The 10171-nt window shown below is 41.4% G+C and overlaps 1 long non-coding RNA gene across 1 annotated transcript; it reads left to right on the forward strand.

Moving 5' to 3' along the window:
- Positions 1–4517: 4517 nt before the first annotated feature.
- On the forward strand, positions 4518–6240 carry LOC134470236 (uncharacterized). The gene is made up of 3 exons (XR_010039180.1): positions 4518–4549; positions 4928–4951; positions 5911–6240. It is a non-coding gene; the product is annotated as an uncharacterized LOC134470236 (long non-coding RNA).
- Positions 6241–10171: the final 3931 nt, after the last annotated feature.

Consider the following 10171-nt stretch of genomic DNA (forward strand, 5'->3'; position numbering starts at 1 on the left):
TCATTCCCTCTTTATTATGAAGGCCCAACGCTGCTTAGTTTTTAAGTTTGGGCGAGATGGGGCGTGCTCAGTGTCGTATGGGTATAAGCCAGAGCTAAGGCAGGAAAAGGTCATTTCAGAGCTCTTTATCTCTATAAGGAGCAAAAAAGCCCCAAAAAGTGTTTTTGTATTTTTTCAGTAGGCCTTTCAGTAGGCCTTTCAGTAGGCCTGTGTGCGTGTGCGTGTGTGTGTGTGTGTGCGTGCGTGCGTGCGTGCGTGCGTGCGTGTGTGTGTGTGCTTTGCAGAATAACTCCTGCCTAACAGGAATAGTCCTCCGCCTCCACTGGCAGCCAGCTGGAGGGTTGGCAGACATACTGGGAGGAACCACCAGCATCTGCCCAGGTACTTGGCATAGCCCTAACATCAAGTGGGGGAAGTTTAATGAGGAGGCATACAGACCCCCCACTTCACCCCCCACTGCCTGTGTCTGTCATATCAAGGGAGCAGTCTTCTTCACCACATAAAAAGGAAAAAACAGGATTTTCAGCTCCCACGTATTTCATCATTTCATTATATTTTGAGACCTTCTTTGAGACCTTCTGAGGCCTCTGACCTCTGTGTGTGTAGCTCTAGAGCCCCCTGGTGGTCAGTCACGAAGCTGTGCAGAACTACACAGGTCAGGCAAGAGCCAGGCAAAGTATTCTACAGGACTCCTCTTATCCACTAGGGGGCTCTAGAGATACACATACACATACACACACACTGGTCTGGTGAGAACCAGGCTATCATATGGGGCACTTAAGTCTCCACCCCTTCCGGGCGAATCATGGGGCTGGGAAAGCCACAATTTTTGTCTGGGTTATAATGGACTGATCAAAGCTATTTTCCGATCCACCTCGCATTCCCCCATCAATCACACATATGCTGTACCTCAGAATTAATGATGACCAATGGTGTGCTTGTTGACTTCACTTGGCAAGTGATTTTTGAGTTGTGTGCGTGCAAAAATATGTAATTATTTGTACTACACAACAGAAGTCACATGTCCGACTTCTGTAGCAGTAGCGTTGGCTGTGCCTTGGTTCGCCGAGCCCAGTCTCGTGAAAAAATCAACTGTATGCCTCGTGGTGCCGTTACGATATAGCCTCGTTTTTCGTGGTTGGGCGACGCGCGCTGTCGTCGAGAGTGGGTGAGAGAGAGGGCGAGACAGAGCGAGTGAGAGAGAGACCACCCTAACCCTAACCCTAACCCTAACCCTAAATTTCGGGAGGGGAGCGCTGTCATTGTGTCAACTTCATGCCATCTCTCCCTTCCACTAACATTGTCCCCAACCTTAACCCTAAACCTAACCCTAACTTTAAACCTAACCCTAACCTTAACCCTAAATTACTTGTTTGAAATGTTTGATTACCGTCGTTACTAGTTAGCCTTCACTCATGCATGATTGTTGACGTCCGTCCGCATTATTCTTCCCCCCAGAACCAAACTACCCCAATTGTCAATTCCCCCTTTCGTCACCCAACAACGAGAAACAAGGCTATTCGTAACGGCACCACGAGGCTCACGGCTGTGATACATGTACGTAAATTCCACCCGCTCTCAACCTGCTCGCTCGCCTGCCGTGGTGACGTAGCATCGTTTCCCGGTCAAATTAGCTTAGCTTAGCAAATGCTGTGGTCAAACAACCGTCTCTCTTCAATCACAAACACTCTATGTACAAATAAAAATGATGAAACAGGAGCGAATATAATATATTCGCTCCTGTTTCATCATTTTTATTTGTACATATTGGTCACATATTGGTCACATATTGGTCACCTTAACCCAAGTGTCATTTATTTTATAACCATCTGTGGACCACCGAAATCAAAACAGCCTCCATTTTTAAATATCCCAGTACTGCTGGTGACGCACGTGACGTCATAGCATTGAAAGCTCTCCCATTGGTTAACGCTTCGCGGTGCCGCTACATTTTTCAGCCAAGCTGAACTTTATCGCCTCGCTCGCTCACCGCCCGCCACCCTCGCTTCCCTACGTCACCACCTCTCGCCTCGCTGCCGCGTCCCAACGGAAAATAATGGAACGCCACGCTTCTACCGCTTTGGAAGCGCCCATGTAAATCAGCCGTTACAATTCACAAATGGCCCGAGATACGGTTGGTTCGCGTCAAATATGCGAGGGGCACGTTGTAGTCTCTAACACACAGTTTTGCAAAAAGGTAAAATATGTTTGGTATCACTTTACAATAACATCCTATTCACAGCTTTATAAACACTTTATAAATAATGAACTAATTATCAACAAAATGTTTACAAATGTTTAGAAATGGGCAAGAAATACTATGTTAACACAGCAGACACAGCGGAGTCGCAGCGGTCCTGGAAGGTTGTCCTACAAAGACCAGATGGCATGAAACCACATAAAACTGACACAGTAGAAGTTGATTTCCACTCCACTGTGTCATAGTTTGGTTATTACTCATTTACAAACATTTGTAAATGCTTTGTTAAATGTGAATTGTTATTAAATGTTAATGAAGTGTTTATAAAGCTGTGAATAGGACATTATTGTAAAGTGTTACCAAATGTTTTCCGTTTGGATAATGACGGGGGTCCCAAAAATATTCTGAGGTTCATAAGGGGGTCGAGGCATTAAAGGTTTGGGAACCACAGGACTACAATACAATGGATTTTATTGGTTTTGTTGTATTTATTTTGCATGCACAATACATTATTTTACTGTAGAGGGTCAGATGAGAACATGTCATATTGGAGCTACTGTGAACCATTAGGCCTAATTACTAGAATGCACATGTTGAATATGCCGAGAAATATACATTCTTTTAAATGTGTTTGGAGGTGTAAAACAAAGCTGAACATTTTGAACACCCCAGCAGTTGTCGTTGTCACTCCCAATGTGTATTTCTTCTGGCTTCTCCCAGGATCATAGAATTTAGATGTATGACATGTGTTCTGTCTCTTTAAATGCCCCATGCCTCTTACCGTTTTGTTTATAGTCGCCTTAGCAACCAGTTAGTAAAGAAATCAAAACAGCTATCCATCATACGTCTGCATCCTTTGTCTGTTTCTTACACACCCCACAGCGTGGCCTACACAGGCTAACCTTTTTTTATCATTTCCTCAGCTCAGTTTTTTAGCTTCATTTTCAAAAGTAGAAAACCACCTACAAATGCACTGCTACTACTAATAATAACAAATAATAACAATAACAGCATGTCTTTCATGGCTACTCAAATTGGCTTTACACAATGCTGTGGGATCAATGAGCCTAAAGAATAATATTAAAAGTCTTTGTGATGCGAGACCCATGGGCTGTGGGACCAATGGGCCTAAAAACGAATTAAAAAGTCTTTGTGATGTGGGACCGATGGGCTGTGGGACCATTGGGCCTAATTTTGAAAAAACATAAAAGTCTTAGCAATATGGGACCAATGCGCTGTGGGACCAATGGGCCGTGGGAACATAGAGCAGCTGACCCCATTCTGCTCAATCTTTAGTAATTTAGTGTCATACTAGTTTTATTTTCCATAATACTCTTTTCCATCTGCTACTTGTAATCATCTCATCCTATCCATCTACTCGTAACTGTGACTTCCCTTCATTACAAGATTCACCTATTCAAGAAGACAAAGAAATGCGAGGCTACACCCTGACTCGCCTATGTTCCTACATGGTGAATGAATGAGTTATAGGCTGGCTGTCAAAATCAAGTTAGAAACACTTGAGGAGGGACAGCACATGCTTTGACAAAGTAAACAAGCTAGATTTCTCTTTGCTCCATAATAGATAATTGGGTGTGCCCTTTTCTGATAATCGTGCCCAAGGTGGGACTTTTGGAGATCGGCTGGCTATATATATTTCCTACAACAACAGATGTTCTTCAATAGACAACGGCAACAGCAAGCATCTCCAAGTCAAGTTTATTGTCAATTATAAACTTGACTTGGAGATGCTTGCTGTTGCCGTTGTCTATTGAAGAACATCTGTTGTTGTATCTCTGGTTAGGTAAGTGCAAACTTGTCTGTCGTTCTTTTGAAGAACTGCTAATGTGTAATGCTTGATACTGTACATTAAGTCTCATGCATGTACAGGTATGATGTTGCAAGATGACTTATCAGAAGCAAAGTATTGTTTGCCACTCTGGATAAAAATGATAATAAAGACATGTTAAGAGATAACTTAGTGTTTGATTAATGTTTCATATGCATTTGGCAGTGTATTTACCAGTCCCTACCAACAAAATGAGCGACGGTGAGTTTCTAATTTCCATCAAAGTCAGTTATCTTTACACTGGCTATGAGTCATGTTCATTTTAAAGTGTACATTATTTTGGGCATATTGTTAATTCATGTGTCATTATTGTTTTGGTTTATTCTTCTCTCATGTTCAGACGAAAAGGTAAGATTTTCTTTTCTATTTAATAAAGAGTTTGCTGATGTTATTTCATCATTGTGGGTTGAAGAAGCCTCTCAGCAGGTTATTTGTCATAAATGTTTGCCATTTGATTTCTTTGTCCACAGCGCAAGCCTGAGCATCGCTTTGAGGATGACGTGAGTACAGCATCTAAGTCTCAGCTCATAATCAAGACAGATCACATTTATTGAGACTCTACCATTCCACTGGCTGACACACTTCCTGTATCCCGAACTTAGTCACTCTGATACAGGGAGTCAGCAATATGGGGTTCAATGTCTTGTTATACCTTAAAGCTCTTTAGACATTAAGTCATAATGTCCCTACCATACTAAATTCAAACCTGTGAGCATCAGATTCCATCTGCCAAAGCTGACATTGTCCAATTTAGATAAGATTAGTTAAGACTAATGTAAGAAAACTATGTTTTATTTGAAATGGTTTTGGTGGAAGTTCCCTCTGTTATTTATTTACATAAAGAAATAACAATAATTTCTTTGCCTTACCATTTTTAGGAAGATGGACATGGAAAAGGAAAGGTAGATTTTTTTAATGATTTAATTCTTAATAGCCTAACTGTATCTGTGGTATGGTAAGTCTATGTGTCTTTCTGTCTTGACCTCTTTTCATGTGCAGAGCGGTAGGTCCACCTTGATGTGTGAAAAAAAGTCACATTGATCATTAGTGTATGATCACAAAGCTCTTCACAACACAACTGAAACTTCAGGAGTCTATACTACAGAGCTGGTTCAGGGCTTAGCGTGTCTGGCAGTGGCAAGACACATACTGTAGATTAGAAGAACCACAAAGAAACAAAAAGATGGCGGTGAACATACGGTATACTGTACGTACTTTGTTTAAAGCTAAGTGTTTTGGAGTTTAAGCAATTTTGGAGTCAATGTAGGCCTATGTGTATTTCAGTGACAGAGGAGAATCTGATCATTTTGATGAAATCTGCATTAAAAAAAAAAATCCTTGTATTGAAAAAATATGGGATTGTAGTATTGACCTTGCTAAACTGCTCATACTTGGGGTTTTGTATATTTATTTTTATGAAAGATGGCATCTTTGCATTTGTTTGTGTGACTTAGTGGAACAGAATGAATTATATTAATTTCTTGAATGTATTAATGGATTTACAGACCCCTGCACACATGCTTCTTTGCACAGAATCTTTGGAAATGTCACTTGAGTATAGGAGGGTTAGGTGTTAACTGTCTATTCTCCTCATTCGACAACTGACAGAGGAAATGTGATTGAAAGGATGTAAATACTATGTATCGGTGATTCAATTTAAAAAAACTCGGAAGCTGGTTAGCCTGCCTTGCTTACTCAGTATTCCTGTATTGCTACAAAATAGTGTACAAACGCACTGAGAAACTGCAATGTCCCCCCTAATACTGTAAGTCCAGTTTAATAACTTGTTGAGTGACATCCATGTTTTGAGATGTAAAAAACAACCACTGCATTTGTCTCATTCCTTTTTGGCACCCACCAGGGCAAAGGCAAGGACGAGCATGGACATGGGCATGGACCACCTCATGGACACGGGCAAGGACACGGGCATGGACATGGACCACCCCAGGGGCATGGGAATGCATGGAAATGGGGGCAGAGGTGGAGAGCATGGCGGTGGACGTGGCGGACATCACTGAATTCCTGCACTCCTTAACTACTGAAGGATTGGCTTAGCCAGGCCGCGCCTTCCTAGTGACGCAACACTTTCGGCATTGCAACTAGTCAGGTCAAGAGCAATGCAAGTACTTTCTGAGTTCCTGAAAATACAGGAATTCCTTTCACTTTGTCGGGAAGCAAACAACCATAAGCAAACCAATAATCAAGCTAGGATTGGCTTACCCAATGCCTCATATGTCAATGGCATTGATTATTCAATAAAAGTGTGTTAAATGGTTTCTTGTGTCTTCTGTAACATTTTGTCTTCTTGTGTCTGCAAAGGATGTGTGTTGTATTTCTAGGTCTACATTAGAAGATAATCCCCATTTTTACATTACTAACAAACAAGCAAATAATGTGGTGAAAATGACAAATACGCTGCTGTCCAAGACCAAAGACCAAACAAAACAAAAAACAAACATGTGGCTCAATGATTCCACTTTGAATACTGGATTGGGTAGTTCAAAAGCACCATGCACAGTATTTGATTGACCAGTGGGTGGTGCTAGTATACATGGGTTCTAAATTTTGTTTATAACCTGACTGCGCGAAACTATCTGCACACAACTCAACCTCTGATTGTTGCAAACCACTGTCGGTAAAAAAAAAATAGAGCACGTAGTTGGCTGCCAGTGTCTTGCCCCTCGTCATAACATCGTGTTTACAAACACTGAGAACCTATGTATATGTTGAAGACTGTGATTCAGTACAGTCAATCTTGTACAAGGGTTCAATCTTGTACAAGGGTGACCAAATATACCACTCGCCTCCAAAAGAGTTGTCGCCTATCCATCTGTTTGGAATAACAGCTAATAACCTGACTTTCAATTAATCACTTGGCTTCAGAAGTCACTCATATGAAAGCTACAACCCTCTCGAATGAAAATTAATGTACAAAAATAAATTTCATGCACCAAAGAAAGATTGACCCTTTAATGAACACAGACAGGGCAGATTTTGAAAAGACAAAAGTTTTGTCGCCTATCGAACATAATGTGAAAATGAGCAGATAAGTAACTTCAAAACACTTGAAAAATACGCAGATCGGGTGTCATACTTAATCACTGATTCACTCACACCTCTCCAGAAAATCAACTTTGACCTTAGGTGTATGTTTAGGGTCATTGTAATCATGGAAAGCAACACAATGAAAATCAATGGAGTTCAATGAGGGATGGTGACATATTCGCTATTCATAGAGCAATACATTTTTAACTTCATGATGTAATCAATGATAAAAGCCCTCACACACCAGCAGCATGCATGCAGCTCCACATAAGAGCTGTATCCCTCCCATGTTTGACTTTAGGCACCATGTATTTTTTAGATGCGTCCCACGCATCTCTATAAGAGGCTTTGGTGTCCGTCCGTCCGTCCGTCCGCCCTCCCGTGATGTGTTTCCCTCCCGTGATGCGTTTCTGAATTGTGATTCCCTCCTGTGATTCCCTCTTGTGTCCACAAGGTGGCAGTCGCTCAGTTTTGGCCTGGAGCTCATGCGTGCAAACCAACCGTGCTCTTTGCCAGTGAGAAAAACATGGCGGCACTTCCTGTTGATTTTCACATGAAAGTTTTGCTTAATTTAAAGTCCCTAAGCGACTATAAATGTTGTGGCTTCCATATATTGATGTAAAAGTGCCCCACGAAGTAATGAAGCACAACAAAGTTACTCCACATTACCATTTGACCACTCGTTTTTCTATGCTAACAGGGTAGCTAATGTAGCATTGTAAATGATCCAGGGAGAAAGGGGGAAATGTTGTGATTTCAGTCCGCCTGAGGCAACGATTTTCGTGGGGAAGATGACCTGCATCTCGGTGGCATTGAACCACGCCCCCGTACCTTATTTGGCTCGCTCAGCACGTGCGTCCTCAGTCCAATCGCAATGCTTTATTTTCCCCAGAAGTTTAATCGCATTTAAGTGAAAGTGCCATGTATACACATCGCAAAATAACTCTTAATCCGATCTATTTAAATCGCATTTATTAAATCGGACTTAAAAACATCATGTACACGTAGCCAATGTCTCATTGATTAGTTTATGGAACTTACGGTTTGTCTGTTACGGTCCACGAAGACAATATCCACGTGAAAACGCAAACGCCTGCAAACCACTGTTTTGACAGAAATACAGTTCACCTGTCGCCTACTCTGTTTTCTTCCCAAAGCGGCATTTAAAAGTATTCCATGAAATCCAACATCAACGTCACTTCAAATAGGTGACAGCATCATGCTCACACATGAAATAACACTTCAGTGAGGGGGGGACATCACTGCTCTCATATTAAAGTGAAAAGAGAATTTCACATTTTAGTTTATTTAATGTAGGCCTATGCAAAATTGCAAATAGCCTATTCATTGAAATCTGTCCAGAAAGGGTTGTAATGTTTGCCTGTTTTTTATGTTTGTAATTAAAAAAAAAAAAAAAAAAAAAAAGTGATTTAAAAAAAAAAAAATAGCCTAACAAAAATAGAGATTTTATGTTAAAAAAAATGTGATATGGGATGGACCGATGGCCCCCCTAAGCTAAATTCGCCTTAGGTCCCCACATTGCTAAATGTAGTGTAAGGGATTATTCTGAAAAGACAGTAACATGTAATCAGCAATGCATTACAGTTTTTCAGTAAATTGCCCAACACTGTTGAAATCCTATGGTACTTTTTCAAATCCAGGCTTATACAGTACATGGTAGGCTTATTGATAAATTGCCTTGACAGGTTATGAGGAGGCCAAGGGGGCGTTTGGGCAAAAAAGGTTCAGAACGGGCATAGACGGACGCATCTGTTGTCCGCCTGTCGGACTTGTTTCCAAATTCTTCACCTTTAACACCAAATAAGTCTCTCCCACTGTCCTGTCTCAAAAAAGCCAGCCAAGAGTATGTCAGTCCTAATTCTGACAAAAATGAAGGGTAATTGGACTCATACTCTCAAGTCAAGATCCCAAGATCTACCATTTTAGAACTGATAGCATCAAAACTATATGGTGTTGGAGGTGAAGAATATGAAAAAAGAGAAATGGTGCATAAAGTGAAACATGGTACAGATACAGCTCTAGTGTGGATGAGCTTGACTGGACTGATCAGAGTCCTGACCTCAACCCTTGGAATGATAGAGCGGTGACAACCAGGCGGCCTAACATCATCATTACTAGTACTTTATATGACCTCCCAAATGAGCTCCTGGTCCTGGTTATGCAAATAGGAAATCATGTATCTATTTTGTATATTACTGAAAATGAAATTATATTGTGTACCAAATGTAGAGTATCAAGGATTACCAGGGTATCACAGGAAGGCAAAATGTGCAGGATAATAATAAGTCACCAGTACGCGCAGCCAGATGAAAAGTGAAAATGTGTGCAGAATAGAGCCCACTCAACCCAGTCAATCAGGTTCATGTCCTTAGGTGTAAAATGTGGCCCTGTGATAACAATCTCGGATACCTGTCTCTCCTGCCAATGGGAGTAGGTGTCTGCAGCTGAAGAAGGCCCCTTTGGTGAAAATGGTGGTGATGGTTGAAGAGGAGCATGCTCAGGGTCCTCCTTTCAGCTATTGTTGCGTCTCCAGATGCGCACCATGTATCTCCTCTCATCATGGCGGCGCTCGAATGAGCAGCGACCTGAGAGTTCTTGAACAGTGTATTCTTAAACGCAATTTCGTTGTCAAAACTCGTTTTGGTCAATGACAAATAAAAGCTCTTCATTCTTGATCATGTCCATTCCCTCCTATACACTTCATAATTGTGTCATGCTGTGCAGTGAGCGAATTTCTGCATGTAGCATGACTCTGAGTTGTAGATGTGTGGTGGTGTACAGAAGGGATAAATAACACTGGGGAATGTAGAGTTCTCCTTTGTGCACCAGTGATACTGACCACAACCTCTGATATTAGGTCTCCCATTCTGACAAACTGCCATTGTAGTTTAACAGGCCAGGCCACACACCCACCCTCAGCAGTTAATCTCCACTCCCACATTCTCCTGGTAGGCAATGTGTCATAGCATTGACAATGTCACAGTTTGTTTACTATGAAGAGGGCATTAAAATCTGATGAACCAGTTTTTGTTTTACTGATGCCAGGTAAAGTCAGA

This window comes from Engraulis encrasicolus, chromosome 19 (assembly GCF_034702125.1).
Source record: "Engraulis encrasicolus isolate BLACKSEA-1 chromosome 19, IST_EnEncr_1.0, whole genome shotgun sequence".
Taxonomy (NCBI): domain Eukaryota; kingdom Metazoa; phylum Chordata; class Actinopteri; order Clupeiformes; family Engraulidae; genus Engraulis; species Engraulis encrasicolus.